This window comes from Culex pipiens, chromosome 2 (assembly GCF_016801865.2).
Source record: "Culex pipiens pallens isolate TS chromosome 2, TS_CPP_V2, whole genome shotgun sequence".
NCBI lineage: Eukaryota > Metazoa > Arthropoda > Insecta > Diptera > Culicidae > Culex > Culex pipiens.
In genome coordinates, this window is record NC_068938.1 from 40,169,610 (window position 1) to 40,186,946 (window position 17,337).

A 17,337-nucleotide genomic window follows, 5' to 3' on the forward strand; every position below is an offset into this window, starting at 1 on the left:
TAAAAGATAACACCTGCCAAAACTGGGACACCTTAATAGCTCGAAAGATCAACATGACTTCCGTCCATATCCATTAAAGCGCAATTTCGTTGCGGTCATTCCGTCGGCGGGGGTCCGGATTACCGGCGGACTCATAAGCTCTGACGTAAAGCTGGTACGAACAATTTTATTAGCCAGCCCTCCTAACAACCTTCTCTCTACACGACCCGCTGCCGTTGGCCAGTGATTTCCGTTATGAACGCTTTTTTGCCTCACGAAGCAACATCAGGGGACGAACGATGAAAGCACAGAGTGTCATTAGGGCAACCGTCAGACGTGAAGGTACACGAATGGGTCTCGTAAAAACAGCTCACAACACAACAACAGCAGCAGAGTGCACTTGCCCATTCCCCGGGTACCCCGACGACACGTGGGGGGGATCAATATTTCCTTGCAAGGCAGCGACAGCGGGAAGTATTCCTCAGGGATCCCGCATCCCTGATAAGATTAGCAAACATTATCATCGTTGCCACCATCCCCCTCTGTAAAAACAGCGCGAAATTCATCAATATTCAACCCCTCGTTGGGTCGCATTCTCCGTCGTCAAATGCATTAGCGTAATTTAAAATTCCATTTTACGCGAAACTCGCCCCCTTTTTAACGCCCACCCACTATGGCTGATTTAGCAGCAGCAGCAGCAGGGAGGAAAGGTTACTACGGACTACGGACTTTTGTGTAGTGTACGGAGTGGCGTATTTCAGGGTGTCAATTCTCAACTCTTGTTCAGTGAGGGTTGAGAAAGCTTTGACAATGTCGCGAGGTAGTCACATGGATAGATATAAATTAGAGTGACTCAAACTGGCTTAATTTTTCTTCCATAATGTTGGTGGTATACAGAGTGAAAATTCTCAAGTTTTTATGCGACAATGTTAATGCCTAAGCTTCAAAATTTTCAGTCCAGACTATCGATTATCCGAAGGATAATGATCAAGAAAAATCGTTTTATATCTTAGGATATTGCAAATTTTATTTAAAGTTCATGAAAGTGGGAAATCCGTATCAGAACATTTTGAAAATCATTTTCAATCAAAATTTAAAATTTGGGTAGAGGAGATTTTATAAAATACATAGTTTACAACATTCATGCAAACATTCTTCACTGATCGTGCTAATTTTTTGAAAGAAAAACTCTTATATGTATAAAAGAAGATCAATTCTTACAAGAATTTGTAATTTTATTGATTTTTTTAAATTGCCTGAAATTTGGTTTTCTCTTTTACTGAAAAGCCATTTTGCATCATTAGTTCGACCATACAAATAATCTGTATTTAGTTTTGGAAGCTGCCCATACAAAATGCCATAAAAATGTTCAAAAATCGGTAGCTTGGATACGATTTTTTCTGAGTTTTTTTAAATACTTTTTTTTTAATTTTTTCACAAAATACCGTATTTTCTAAAAATACTAACATTTTCAAAATTTGCAATATGGGTTTTAAACGAAGCAAAATTTTGTTTTCTTTCTCATTTTATTTGTATTTTTTTTTTTGAACAATATTAAATTTTCCACAAAACATTTTTTCATTCAACATTTTGTTTTTGAAAAGGCTAAAATTTTGACAAAATACCGTAATTTTCGAAAAATCTCCAATTTTTTTAATTTGTAATATAGGTATCAAACGAAACGAAATTTTGCATGCTCCATACAATCATTCAAATTTTGTTTGCTTCATATACAATTTTTCTTCGTTTGATACCCATATTGTAAATTATGGAAATTTGAGTATGTTGAAAAAAAATACAATATTTTGTGAAAGTGCATTCAAAATTTGGCTTGTTTGATACTAGGGCGTCCAATTTTCCCGGGTTTTGAATTTGCCGGGAAACGGGAAAAATATTTTTTGAATCCCGGGAAATTTTTGAAAGTCATAAAAACATAGATTTCATGGCTGAAACATAGATTTTCATTATATTTTTTTTATTTTTCAAGAATTACTTAATACTATTTATTGGTGATTAATTACACTTCAATCTAAATAAAAACAGCAGTTTTAGATAGCTGAAAATAAACAAAAAATGTTTTTTTTTGTTCTTTTAATTTTTAATCCAATGTTTTTCAAAATAAATGAGTCTCTTATCTTTCTTCTTCTATATATATAAAAAATTTCGACGGTTTTGTTCGAACGCGCATCAGTTAATAACGGAAAGTCGGATTGGAGCGCTCTTTGCTGCGTTGGGTTCGTATACGCCCAAGGAAGGTTCTTACGCTAAAGAGTGACAACTTTGGCCACTCCGGAACCGATTCCGGAAGATATGCAGATTGTATGGGAAAAGTTGCGTAAAATCAAATTTTGATCACAGGAGGCTAAAAACGTCAAGAAGTGAAAAAATAAAATGAAAAACCCAGTCTTTGTAAAAATATATAAAATTAAATTGAAAATATTTTAAGCGCTAGGTATTTTGTGGATCTGTAAACAAAAATTTAACAATTTTCCCTAATATTCCAAATTTATGCTGATATATCCAAAAACAAATTTTGATGCTTTAAAATTCTAATCGATTACTAAGTATTCAATTCTTCATCTATTTCCACAACCAAATCTGAATTTCCAGACCAAAATTTAGATTTTTTTCAATTTCGGGAATTCCCGGGACAAAATATAAAAATTCCCAGGATTCGGGAATTCCCGGGATGGACGCACTATTTGATACTCATATTGCGAATCATAGAAATTTTAGTAATTTCGTCAATAAACGATATTTTGTGAAAAAAATTATGTGTTTTACAAAAAAAAAACTGAAACTGCATTCAAATTTCGCTTCGTTTAATACCCATATTGCAAATTATGAAAATTTAAGTACTTTCGAAAAAATACGTTATTTTGTAAACAATTTTAAGTATTTATACAGTTTCCACAAGGTTTAAGAGGGCCACATTATAAAGTGTTACGTCGATTGCGTTTTTCGTTTACAAAGATTCAAAGTTTTTGAAAAATATATTCTTAGTGAAAGCAATGAAATTTTAACATGATTTAAAAAAAAGATTTAAGAAATGAGTTATCGTCCATTATCGGCGATAGAATTATCGAAATAACGATAGAATTATCGTTATCTTTATCGAGCCTCGATAATTTTATCGTTAACAACCTTGGTATCTATAAATCAGATGTTCCTTTTTCTATAACACTTAAAACTTGTAACACGGAAACTAATTTTAACTGTTCATAGTGTCTAATTGTCCCATGAATCCGATAGTTCAGTCCATTTTCCGATTCAAACACATTTATATTGAAAAAAATCACGAAACTTTGAGAGTTTTAAAATAATCCTATTTAGCAATATAATTGTACTTAGTTTCCTAACTATTAAAACAATTCAAAATTAAATGAATTCAATGAATTTCAACAAAATGTTGCTTTAGTGTAGGTCACTGAAGGAACCTGATTTTATTCCAGCTTAGAGTACATTGATACAAACCATCGTTGTTTCAAGGAGTTAGAAGTGTTGATAGTTACTAGACAGTTCTTTTTTCTTAAATGCAATAATACGAAATAAACCGTTTGTAAAAGTACTGATGCCAAAAAAAAAGATATTACATTTGTTGAACTTATGACATCATACTATGCTGATGTACCATAATCTTTGTTTGCACCACCTTTTGGAACTCGTGTAAACGATACAATCCACGAGTCTTATCGCATGACCATTTCTCGGATGTTTGCACAACAGTGTTAAATATACAAAACAAATAGAACGGTGTCAACTCCGAGAAGTACCGTTCAAAAGTACAGCGAAACATATTTTGTAGCAACCACACAAAAAACAACATTATTTAAGCTTAAAAAACCACCAAACATCCCTCAAATAAGCAGTGTCGCCATTTCTTGCCTCATTCCTCAAATCCTCCGAAATCCGGCAAGAGTGTCCCCTTCCTCCTACTTTTTGTGCTCTCATTTTCCCCACCCAGTCAGAAGCCGGCCACCAGAAATCGATATTTTCTTCCTGATGCCGGGGGGACTCGCCGTCTGTCAGTGTTCGCCGGAGTAGTGTGTGTTTGCGTTCTGGAGAAAAAGAAAAACTCACCGGCACATGGCTTATCCTTCTTATCCAAACCTGCTAAGCACATTAGTATTGAGGACACACAAGCTTATACTAGACAACGACGGGACGGGATGATTTTGGGTGGGGCAGCAACTCACCACCCGGGTGTCATCGCAGGAGTCGTTTTCCTCTCGATAGGTGGTCCGGGGGAATTCCCCTAGAGAGGGTGAGTACGAGGGTTGGAAAATGAAGGAAAAACTGCACACTTTTCACGGTGTGAGTGTATCCTGAAGGGTTCTGTTCTAGGTTCTGGCGGGGAGGACTGGACTGAAGTTTGGCATAGAAGGGAACGCCGTGGATAATTGTCTTTACTCTGGAGTACAATGACGGTCACAGCCGGCATATGCGCGATTCCGGGCGACTCTAGGGTTCTCAGAACCGGATAATTGGCTTAACAATAAGAACAGTCGATTTCAAATAGATAGAAACAATGTAGACTTATGTAAAATTGATTTTTTTTGCATTTAATAATACATTTTCATTCCCACAACGAAGTGACTCAGTTTTTAAGAGGAATTTCAAAAAATCCTCAGAAAACTAACTCAAGCAAATCTTCCGCCACGTGCCGCAGCATCGCCAAAAGGAAGTGACTAAGATCAGGGCCGTTGGCCTCCGGCTCACTCTTCCAGCGAAACGACCATCGCGTGGACTGGACGGACTCCACACACAGATGTTGGAAAGCCATCATCACTCGAACGCAGCACTTATGCTGTACCCAGTGCAGTAACGAGTCTCAAACCACCAGCCTCACCCCTCATATATGGTCCTTCCGACTTTCTCGAGCTATTATGCAACCTGCACTAGACTCTTTCACTCTCGAGTGCGTTCCACCCAAATGGGCGATACTTTCCAAAGAGTTGTAGAGTTCAACCGGAGACACTCGAGATCGACCTGCTTGGAATTCCTCGCTGTAATCACCGACGTCGTGACACTTTCCACTCTTGAAGATTTTTCATCTGGTTTTCATTGATGAATGAAACGAAAAGAGAGAAAAGCGATGTAACCTGGTTCAGCTACCGCAAATCGACAAACCGTTCACGGTCAACTGCCCATTCGATGGGCACCTGTCTTCGGTTCCGTTGCCAATTTCCACTAGATTTTCCCCCCTTTGCGATTGGCTGGCTGAATGTTGAATGGGGTTTTTTTTGCGGCTTGCTGACCCATTTCATTACGGACTATGACTTAACACATTCCCTGGCTACCGAGCTGCACTTTTTATTTCTATAGCCGTTCTGGCAAAAAGTACCTTAACAGTGATCATCATCGCAGCCACGCCCGGTAAAATGGGGGTATAGATTTGCGAAATTGTGCAAAAACAACACCCTGAAGAAGGCATGTTCTCCGGATCTCCGGATTGTACAAACTTTTTATTTCAGTAGAAGTAGTACAGGAAGAAAAATTGAAAAAAAAATTAACTTTATTCTCAAACATTGAAGAAGTCACGCTATACATGAGCAGATCATCAGGCGTTGCACCAATAATTGCGTTCTGTTAAACTAATTTGAGCTTCTTTGCCTCTCTCTTAACTTCAGACACTTAGCTAACCCTTAGAACTTAAACTAACCTTCCCTAACCCAGTTAATTAAAATAACAAATATCTCAATCGAAACCAGTCTGCATTGGAAATTCAACGCCAATAAAACATTTATTAGCAGCTCAAAAACTCAATTGCGTTTATCGGTCACACTGCAATGTGGTATCTATCGATTGCACCTCATGGTTAAAGTGGCCTGGCCTATATATCGGCCCGACGAACTGCTGCAGTGTGGCATCCATCAGGCGATGGCAATCGAAGCCGCCACCAAATCCAATCAAATGTGTTTAATCGATTGATTTGTTTTGGTTGCGTGCGTTTCTTGCGGTGGGTATCTGTTTCAGATAGCACTGGGTGGGTGGAATGTGCAAATGTGGCTGGTCTTAATTATTTTTTGTTTTGTGTTCTAATTTGTTTAGATTTGTCTTCAATTCTCATCTAACTCACTTTTTACCATCCTCACTGAAGAAAGGTTATACAATCACTTAAAAAATTACCTTTTTAATTTAACCATCTTTTTCAATATTGTGAAAATAGGAAAAATCAATCATAAGTATTTTGTGATTATTTTGCTTGAACATTTAGAAAGATACGATGAATTTATTTCTGTCCCTCAGCCTTTATAGGGTTCCCGTCTAAACAACGTGGCCTTTACATTCGAAATTTTGAACCTTCAGGTACAGAAAAAAAAATACCAGAATAAATATGTAGAGGTCTTTAGTTTATTTTTCAAATATCAAATTATTAAAAATACAAAATATATCCTTGAGTTAAGGCACAGGACTTAACATTTTTTAAAATGCAATGTTTTCAAGTTATATTAATTTTTGAAAAAGTGTGTTGTTAATAGATGATTGATTCCACAATACCGGTAACCATATTACAGTCCAGACTTGATCCTCCGAAGACCTTGGAAAAAAATCACTTCGGATAATCTAATCAGGATTTTTTTTATGTCTTATGATTGTTAAGCTTAACTATATAGAGCTTTAGCCATAAACTACTCTAAAGTGATTTAGAGTTTTTAAATCCAAGAAGCATAGCAAAAAGCATAGGTGCCCACTCGCAGTTGCTACTCCGTTATTGACCAGGACCTCCAGAAGTTACATCCACGAGCCGTGGAAGATGAGTGGGTGCTTTCTTTCCTCGCTTCGCCACTTCTCAAAGGCCCCTATCATGCTGATCAATACCGGCGCCGGCCACGACCAGTGGTAGAGTCACGGGGAAGTGGATGGGAATGTTAGTCCGATACTTGAGTGATAGAGACCGCCCAATCGACTGCTTCTCACATGAGTTTTGAGGGGGTTAGTAGATGGGTATGAGGTCAGGATTCACGAGTGGCAGTGATGTGACCATAAGCATTTTGTTTATCGGTTGAAAAATTTAAATCTTAGGCAGCCGGCTGCGGAAAGATAAATTATTGATTAGTTAGAAAGTTTTTTTGATCGAACGCGTGCCAACCGAGCAGTAGTGCTATGGGCTGGACTTATCAGTTTATTTTTACTAATTGTACAATTTAGATAACGCGTGCAAATTTCAAAAATAGTAAATAAAAAACGCTTTACTCTTCATAAAATCGATAGTTTGATGAGTTAATTCTAGAACTGCCAGTTGGAATAAATTATTACGATCCACGATTATCAACAAAAAGAAAACAGGACACTACGTAACCGATTCTAATGAAATGAAAACAATAACTTAAACGAACTAAGCCGGCGGCGTGCCTTCCAATCAACGATGATAAAAGAAGGATTTATGAAAAATAAAATATCAAAAATGAAAGGCTCGGAAAACACGTTGCAGAGTAACCGCGAGGTCTCGCTACTCACAATCGAATAAAAAAAATGCAAAAACGCGCGCTAATGGTCTATCCCAGGGGTGACCAAAGTATGGCCCGCGGGCCAAACGTGGCCCGCGAGGTGATTTTTTGTGGCCCGCGGACCCATTTTGAATGGTCATGTTAAATGGCCCTTTGACCATTTGTAAAGTGATTTTTCAAAATGCGTTTTTTCGAATTAAACATGTTTATGATTCTTTTAATTTTTTTTTTAAATATAAGATTATTGATTCATTCATATTTTGATTCCAAATTAGAGTTTTTAAATCCAAGATGAAACAAAGAAAAAATGCATTCTGTAATTTTATAGGCAGTTAACTATATAAATTTGAATAAAATTGGGTAGCAAAACTCGACTTTAATGTTAAGAGTAAAAAATAAATAAAAAACAAAAAAAAAACATTTCTGTGATTTTATTTGAAAAGGTCCTATAAATTAAACACAATTGATTATGGAACCTTTAAAAAACTCTAGTTTTTTTGTTCATGAATCGATTATCTGAAGTCCCATACAAACCTTCGGATAATCGAAACTTTGGATAATCGAGTTTGGACTGTATAATTACCTTATAATCAAAGCCAAAATATCATTAATGCTTGGACAATTGAAGCTGAGAAAAATGTTTTTAAATATAAATAACCGGCAACATTAAACTTTCTCAGTTTCACCCGAATAATGCCAAATGTTTCTTAATAATAATCGCATGATTTTGAACTCTTTAAAAGCATGATTAAATTTAAAAATTCGAATACATTATCTGAAGTTCAGGAAATTTCATATATTTGTCTTCCTTACAAAAGATTGGTATATAATTTTCTCCTAAAAATGGTTTACGCAAATTTTTTCAGAGATTCCTCTCTCGAACTACATAAAACTTGGGACAAAAAATCCAAGTTTTGTAGATTTTGCTGAGTTCTATCCATTTGCTGAAGAACTTATGGTCGAAAAACGCATACTCAAGCCTTCAACAAACGCATTGTACTCATTTTATTGAATCATAGATTGACAGTGAAGACGCAACACTCTTTTTTACTTATTGAAAATATTTTGTTAATATTTGCTATCAAGATTTTGTTGTTTGTTAAATATATTTATTTAAAGTTTGTAGTGTTTTTTGCATGATATCAACAACTTAAAATTACATTTTGGGTTGTCAGAAAATATCCTTTTAATGAAAATGCTCATCTTTCCTAGCTTTCAATTTTGTAATGTCACTAGCAGGTGGACTCTTAGTTAATTTTTTTTTCTATTCATTTGATATACCCTAAAAGTTATTGTTTTATTGATTATTGATATACCCTGAAGAAAATGGTTAAATCTAGAAACCCCCTAATTTCTCCAGGCCATTAATTTTTTTGGTTTTGTTTTAGAGAATAATTTATTTAAGTTATTCCATGTACAAAGCAGAAAATGGCTATAAGGAATAAAGTGTTGAAAATATTTTTTATTTGAAATAAATCAAAATTTAATATTTTGGTAGAGAAGATTAAAAGAACAACATAGTTTTCAGTATTTTTGAAAAAATTCTTGAATGTTCGTGCAACTTCGTTTGAAAAAAAAAAAAAAAAAAAACTCATATAAAGTCAATAAGATTAGAGCGATTCCTAAAATTCTTAGATTTTTGTAAATCTGTAGTTTTCATCTGACTAAGAGTTATGAGAGGGGAAGCATGTACTTTGGGTCTCTCAGAAACAGGTGCAGTAAGAAATTTAAAGAAATATTTAGATAGAGCGGAATGATTTTTCGCCAAAAGTTTTAAGTGTAGGATGAAAAAGATTTTTTCTTATCGATTTTGTAACTTTGGCAAAATTGTAGTTATTTATGTTACTGTCTAAAAAAATACACTTTTTTAGTGTTTTTACATGAAAATAATGTTAAATTTAATGTAACTTCTAGTATACAATTTGAAATTAAAGTGCTGCGATATTTTTTTAAATCAAACCGTTTTTTTTTCGTCTAAAATATAGTCAATTTTAACCAAATTTACTCAGATGAAGTATCAAATTTAAAACCAACAAGAATGTTCAGTTTGTATACAGTTTAAAGTGATATCAAGCTTGACCAAAAATAAAGAAAAATCAAATCGAAAATATAAAACAAATCCTTTAAAAAAATTAAAATTTCTGACGAAGTTAACTGTAAAGAGAATTATGAAAATTTCACTAATGTTTTTTTTACATTGCAATTCAAATGCTCAATATAAAAAAAAGAATCAGATAAATATTTTACTGTTGAAATACACGATGAGAAGTACATAATAAGAATGTATTCGTTCGGTTGTTTATTGAGTTTAGTTTATTTGAAAAATCAGGGCAGTAAGATGGCCTTTTTATATTTACACAGTAAAAAATAATTTAAATTTGGAAGGTGTAATTTTGGAAGGTTGAATATTACCTCTTTTATGATGTAATTTTACCTCAATTTAGAAAGAAAAAAAGACATTACACTAGAAAAATGGTAAAATTACACATTTTCAGAGGAAAAATTACACATTTTTTCTGACACAAAAGATGTACCCCTTCCCAGATGTAATATTACCATGATTTTTTTTACTATGTAAAATGAGTATCCAAGAAGAGAATAATAAAAAAATAATAATATATGTTGTATTGAATTATTTTTAAAGTTTTTTTTTCCAACTGCTCATTTTTAAAATGCCAAATCATCAATGTAATGATAAAGTAGCATTGGATACATAAAAAAATAAAACAACATTATATTTTATTCAAGCAGAATCAATTTTGGGCATTTTTGAACTTAGCCATTTATGGTTGTTATAAAATTTGATATTTGTTCTTTATCAAATAGATTCTTCATTTTTTCCTATTTAAAGACATACTCGGTAGATTTAATATTTTTTGCTTATTGCTAACAATTTTTTTATAAAGTGAGAATTTGTTAATTGGATAGAAATATGTCGAAACGTTATTAAACGTTATTAAAGAAAACATGGCTGAAAAATATAGTTAGCATTTAAAAAGATGATTAAAAAATAAGCTCATTCCAGAATTCAATCATTCTTAAAGCTACACTCCCCGCAGGCCAATTGTCACCTTCAACTAACCCCGCGATTATGCCGCGACACTGGCACGTTGTTATTACTCACTTGAATGTCAATCCTCAGTTGTTGTTGATGAAGACGATGATGACGAGACAGCGGCACGATGTTCGGCTTCTGGACAATCGACACAAAACCTCGTCCTCCTTGAAGAGTCTTTGATATCACTCGACCCCCACTCCCTCACTTCTCTTGCGGTTCCTTCCTTTCAGCACACTTTACTTCTTCTTCTTAGTCGTGTTTATTACTATGCTGCACACGTCGTCTTCGCTGATTTGCTTCACTTCTAGGGTTCGATTCTCGTTGAAAACCCTCTTCCTCTTGATTGCAAATATCACTTTTATTGCGAGGTTTGTGGCCCCCTTTTCCCTCTCGCCCAAAACTCCGCAATGAAATGCTATAAAAACACACAATTTATTTTGATTATTGAACCCACTGGAACCTTCTTTCCCCTGGCACATACATCCGCGCACTCACAAACACACACGCGCGAGGAACGAATTCTTCCTGATCCCCGGACACCGCGGTCTACCGCTGGGCCGTTCCGCGGGCAGATTGTCCGGCAGAATCGCGACTCCAAAATCTTTAAAGGCGCAGATTTTCACCCAAACCGAAACTTTCTTCTTGTTGCCTGCGTTTTTTTTTGCACAATAATCTCCAGCCCCTCTCTGTTTCACTCCCGTCTATTGCTCTCTGTCTTGCTTGCTACTCTATGTTGATGTACGAGCTGTCACACACGCGATGTCTGACTGCGGAGCTCGGTGCTCTCCTGGAGCGGGCTCACAACTTCGAAAAAACGCGAGCTGTCACTTTTGCTTCACCGTCGTCGTCATCTTTTTCTTCACGCTCACATTCATAGAGGAGAAAAACATACTCGCGCGTAACATAAACGTGTGTTGCTTCTGGCTTATCTATGTATGCGTATCTCATTCAGCTTGGAAATCATTGCACCAATACCAGCGAGCGTACGAAAATGATGACAAATCAACACCCAGTGAGCGCACGGTGGGTTTTGTGCGGTTAGATAACACGATTTTTTAATTAAAAAAAATAACAATTACGATTTCGGTTGGTTGCTTTTGGACGGACGGCAGGGGAGAAAGGCCCGCTTACATAGGATCGTAATTGAAAGATTTGTATTAGGCGATAACGTTTTGGCCTGCGTGGTTTATGTCATCGTCGCGGACAATGTTAACGGTACGCTTGTCTCGTTGACAGTAGCCAGACAGTCAGCTAATTTATCTGACGGGAATCAGTGAAAGTAATTGCTACTGGAAACCCGCAGATTTTGGCTCGTTTCGTCCGAATTCCGCAATTCAATTTAGAGCACATTTGTTTTGATATGACGCTTGAAGGTTGAGTAGAAACGACAATCAACTCAATGGAGTTGAAATATCTGATAATGTTTGATTTAAAAAGACGAAAACTGATAGAAACGATTATTAGCCAATCAAAATAACTTCCGTTTTTGTGTAAGCTATGCTTTCAAAATCAACTGACAACTGAATGTGTTGGGCTGCAGACAAGTGCAAATCATAGAGGTGTAAAAATGATTCTCGAAAACTATGTAAAAAGTGTTCATTTGTTGTTAGTCAATAAGATTTTCGAATGTTGACTCCAAAAAGCGTTGCATATTCTATCTTCTATCTTCTTCTTTCTTCTATCTTCTCTATATATATAAAAAAAATCGATGGTTTTGTTAGAACGCGTCGGATCGCTGCTCTTTGTTGCGTTGGGTTCGTATAAGTCCAAAGATGACAACTTTGGCAACTCTGGAACCGATTCCTGAAAATCTACAGATTTTATGGCAAAAGTTCCGTGAAATCAAATTTGATCACAGGAGGCTGAATAAGCAAACAAGCTAAAAACTTCAAAAAACGAAAAAAGACAAGACGAACTATTTCGGGTTTAGCTTGTTTAAAATGTAAAAATATGAAAGTTGGGAAAAGCCTTATGGTAAAACAATTATGTTCAAAAAAACAAAAATGATAACAAAATTTCGTAAAAAAAATAAGCTGCAGTCTCATTTAACATTCAAAATAAGCTCACCGTCAATCTCATAAAAATATTTTCTTAAATATATTAGCATGTTAGAGGGTAAAATTAATAATTTATTATTATTAATCAATTGAGGACACCGACAAACAGACTTTTACGTTTGAAAAAGTGACGAAAAAGTCATCAAAGTTTTAAATTTTAAAAACAACTATAGTGCAATTTGATTGCTGGTTGTAAAAAATATAAGATAATCATATTTTGCATGTTTGGGCTTGTTTAAAAATGTTTTGAATTTTTATGAAATTCTAATGTACATCACCGCAAAAAAATTATTCGCCCCCCCCCACGACTTTAGTCAGAGTCGAGGGACATAAACTTCAAAAAATATTTGCAACGGCCTCACATAACAAATTTAAAAAGGGAAAAAAAACTATTTTCCATAAATATTGATTATTACTTGATTCTATCGTAATCTTATCATAAATTTTGTTGTGAATTACTACATTGCCAATAAGAAAACTATCAGAAAAGAACATAACTGTATAGGTTTTATGATCTGTGAATTGACTGAATGAAGTGACATATTTTGTTTTTTAACCTTTTTAAATTTAAATTCGGCAATTTCCCTCCAAAAAAGCATGATTCGGAAAAAATTGGCCCAAAATTGGTAAGGGGGTTCTTTGGCCGAAATATTTTTTTTATTTTGCCAAGGGACCTACGCCTTGTTAGGGTGGTCCATAAAATGATAATTTTCGTCGATTTTTGCAAAAACCACGTTTTTGGAAAAATCATAACTGCGCGCCATTTCAACCGACTTTAGATAATTAGTTAGGTTTTTAAGAAAAACTAGTTTAAAGTTTTAATAATGTAATCTGACATTTGAAAGGTCACACGAAAACTAATTTTTTTTTGACTTTCAGTTGATTATATTTTGGGGTTTGTTACGTTTTACATTCTCTACATTTTAAGTGATGCAGCATCTCTTCAGCGCTTTCATATTTGGTTTTTGTTCTTGTTTTAGTTTTTTTTTTCTTGAGATTTATAAATGCAAACTTTAAGGGTGCACAGCAACGAATCCTGCAACCATGTGATTGTAAAAATTGTCAAACTTTGTTGTAAATTACTTTGTGGACAGTACATTAGGGGATGAATAAAAAAATATTTCGATAGTACCCGTAGTTTTGAAGATACTTAAATGTCTGTAACAAAAATCTGGGTGCAAAAGCTATGTTTGATGTGCACCGTTAAATGCTGTTTTGAAGGTACTGGGACGAAAGAGCCTAAGTTTGAAAATAATTTTATCGGATTTATGGGAAAATTTAATATAACATTTTAAAAAAATGCATTAAAAGGAATGCGAGATATGATTTTTTTTTAAATTAAAAACTGAGTTTATCGACGTGCCGCGCGCAAAAACGAGAAAATGACAAAAACTGAAAAAATCCTTTTTTCACTAAAACCACAATAATTTAAAAAAAAATTAGCGAACGATCACGCACGCAGAAAAATAAGGCATATTTGAAAGAACAAAACGTTTTGTTCTTTTGAAAATCATGATTTTTGTTGAATCAACGCTAAACGTAAAAGCAGCTTTTTCAAAACAACAAAAGATTTTTGTGGAATTGAGAAAATCAAGGTTTGTTTCAACGCAATTTTGTTGTTGATTATATTCAACAAAATTTTTGTTGATTTAAACCTCGTACAGGCTGATTCTACAAAACATTTTTCTGCGTGCGTCAAGGATTGTAACATATCGATTGATTACTATAGGATGTTTGTAATGAAGGCCGAAAATGCGAATTCAGAAAGGAGAATTACCAAAATATTAGGAAACAGTGTTAAAAACATACAACCTATTAAATTTTTGTTTGCTCAATTGCCACAAATCATTATCGTAATCCTTACCAAACCCACCGTGCTCGATCAACTCGTATCCTTCTTCGCTGCACTTACTCCGTTCAATAAAACGTTCCGCAGGTATGTGTGTGTGCGCGTGTGTGTGAGGGTGCGGTATTCACGAACCTTTTTTCTACTCTTTTTTCTTCTTCTGCTGAATTAGCACTCCTCCCTTGCTGACTGTGCTGTTGGTGACTTTTCACCTTGCGTGTTTGTTCGCCACAAATGGCCCAAAGAAACCCCGATTAAAAAGAGCACTCACAATTTCACCGCTTATTTTACGGATTGTCCACCCGGCACGATTGGGTCCGCGAACTAAAGTGGCCACTCGGGGGACCGGATTATCCGCGAAAGAGACCTCCACTCGAAGAAAAACGACGAAACGCGAAGCTCGGCGACGACGATTTTCTTCTTCGTTCCAACTCTGACTGATGACTGAACAGAACCCGACGAAAGCTGACTTTTCTCTCCCTCTGAGCTAATCGAAGAAATCGCACTCACACAAAGGCAGCTTCCGAAAGTGGTCACAAACACCATCAAAGAGGTGGGGGGAAGCAGGGAAAGCAACAACAAAAACAACGGCACCGTGTGTAGCAAGGAGCGCGCAACGGTTGTAGTGGTGTTTGTTTTGACTGCGTGGTGTGTACTCACCGCTCACACACAGGCAAGCGTTTTGTTGAATGAAACATAAGCATATTTTTGAATCGACGAATCTGTGTGTGTGAGAGAGCGAGATGGGAGATTGTTTCGAACATTGAATGGGCAGGGTGGATTGTTTTATGTTGCAGCATAAAAAAAGGATGGCGGAATGTTGTATGCAAGATTAAAGAAGTTTTATGCTGCAAAGGTTTAGGGGAAACTGAATCGAATGAAGCAGATTTTGAATTGAGAACAAACATACTTTTTCTAATGAGTAATTCTTCGCATTTTTCAGGTTTTTCTAGATGGTATTCAGCCCAATAAATTACTAAGATTACAGTCATCCCTCATATTCGGAACAGTTTACAGATCGGCAAATGTTCAAAAAATCATAGAAAATCGATAATTGAACTTAATGATTTGCTTTTACCTTCATTTGGAAGCTTTTCTTGCGATCTTTCGAATGCTGTATCGAACAATTGCAAATTTTAACATTCATATCAAGTTTTTGAAGGAAAACTTTGACCCTTGAAATCCACAAATTCGGAATACTTTTTTCTTACGGATGTAAACAAACTTTGGTTCTCTTCATGAGTACATAATTTTAACAAAATAATGAATTTTAAGTGCAAAAATTGGTTTAAATTAAACGATACATGTTTTTATATTTAACTCCTTTTACGCCCTTGTAGCCCCAGTGCTTGTTAATTTTAAACTTTGTGGTTTGGTTGAGCGTTTTAGCAGAATGCATTGCTATTGACCTGTAATTTATAGAATACTATTAAACAAACTCTTCTTGCACAACCCTCTTTAATTTTTTTCATGATAGCCGTTCTATGTTCATCCAATTTGGTCACGGTGAACAAAAACGTTAAACAAATCTCAATTTTGATCTTGGTCGGAGTGGGTTAATATTATATTTAAAAATGATTTAATAACAATTTTCGTTAAAAAAAAGATACCACAAATAAACGGGATATATTTTTTTTCGGGAAATCCCGGAAATCCAGGAATATCCGGAGTACCATACAAACCTTTGGATAATCAACATCGGATTATTGAAACTTCGGATAATCGAGGCTCTGGATAATCGAGTCTGGACTGTACTCAAAAATCCTTACTTTGAGAAGGGATTTTCTGATCGATTTGGTGTCTTCGACAGGATTTTTTTTAAATTTACTTTTTATAAGTTAAAGCTGAATTTCCAAAATAGGAATTTTCAAATATTTGTTATATGTGTTAAAAAACAAAAAAGGCAAATTTTGCTCAAGAGTTTAGGATGGTGCATAATCTGGTATCGAAGATATATTTTTTTTCAAATGTATTTATATTTACTAGATATTAAACAAAATTTCAAAATCATAATATACAGTATGTAAAAAAAGTATTTACACCCCTTGGGCACTATGCACATTTTGTGATGAAACATGTAAAAAATTAAAGTTTGACAGGAACCTAGTACTACGTTTTGTTCAGAAACTCATGCCAAACATTTTGCTACAAAAAGCTCATGAAAAGATGATTTCTATAAAAAGTTATATAACAAATACTATTACGAAAATAAAAAAGGTGCAAAAAAAGTTTGTACACCTTTCGAAAAATTAACATAAATAATGTTATTTGTTGACAAATCACCATAAATCCAGTCTCCCAACTCCAAATAGGCATCCTTGACTGATTAAAAAAATAATTTGGATTGAATATAAAGTTTACTAACTACTTAGTATAAAAGTTTATATAACTCTGGAAATTCTATATAAAACTTATCTAAACTTAATTTTGCAAACTTTTAATTCAACTAAATGTCAATATATTACCATAGAATTGCTAAATAAACGTTTTGGAGTGGGTATAACACCGTTTTGGGGGTATTAGTATCGATAGAATAGATTTTTCGTTGGAATTTCCTACCAACCCGGAATTACGTCGTCGGAAAATCCGCCGGTATCTGAACCGGTCCACAATTCACAAGTCAACCTATGTGGCATCAAAAAGGGCATAAAATTTCCGATCTTTTGATACCCATACATCCAGGTTTTCTATAAAACCCACGTTTTTAAATACCTAAGTAAAAACGTTGTTATGGTTTCGTTTGAGCAACCTGCCAAAAATGTATGGAATTTCGTAATTTTTGTTCTCGTGGATCAAACTTACTTTTTGCCCAGGTATTTAAAAACGTAGGTTTTAAAGAAAACCTAGATGTATGGGTATCAAAACATCGGAAATTTTATGCCCTTTCCGATTCCACATAGGTTGACTTGTGAATTGTGGACCGGTTCGGATGCCGGCGAATTTTCC

General features: G+C 34.9%; 1 protein-coding gene across 5 annotated transcripts in view; it reads right to left on the reverse strand.

Annotated features, from left to right (window-relative positions):
* Positions 1-14,843, reverse strand: part of LOC120419902 (actin-binding protein WASF3) — a 48,879-nt gene extending 34,036 nt beyond the window's left edge. For 2 of the 5 annotated variants that reach the window (XR_008212020.1, XM_039582772.2), the window contains exons 1-2: positions 14,527-14,843; positions 10,555-10,903 (exon numbers count right to left, since the gene is read on the reverse strand). The gene's annotated coding sequence lies outside the window, so the exon portion shown is untranslated. Of the gene's footprint in view, positions 1-10,554; positions 11,285-14,409; positions 14,430-14,526 lie in introns of those variants that run through there. The other 3 variants (XM_039582782.2, XM_052707511.1, XM_039582777.2) reach the window with 3 other exon arrangements.
* Positions 14,844-17,337: the final 2,494 nt, after the last annotated feature.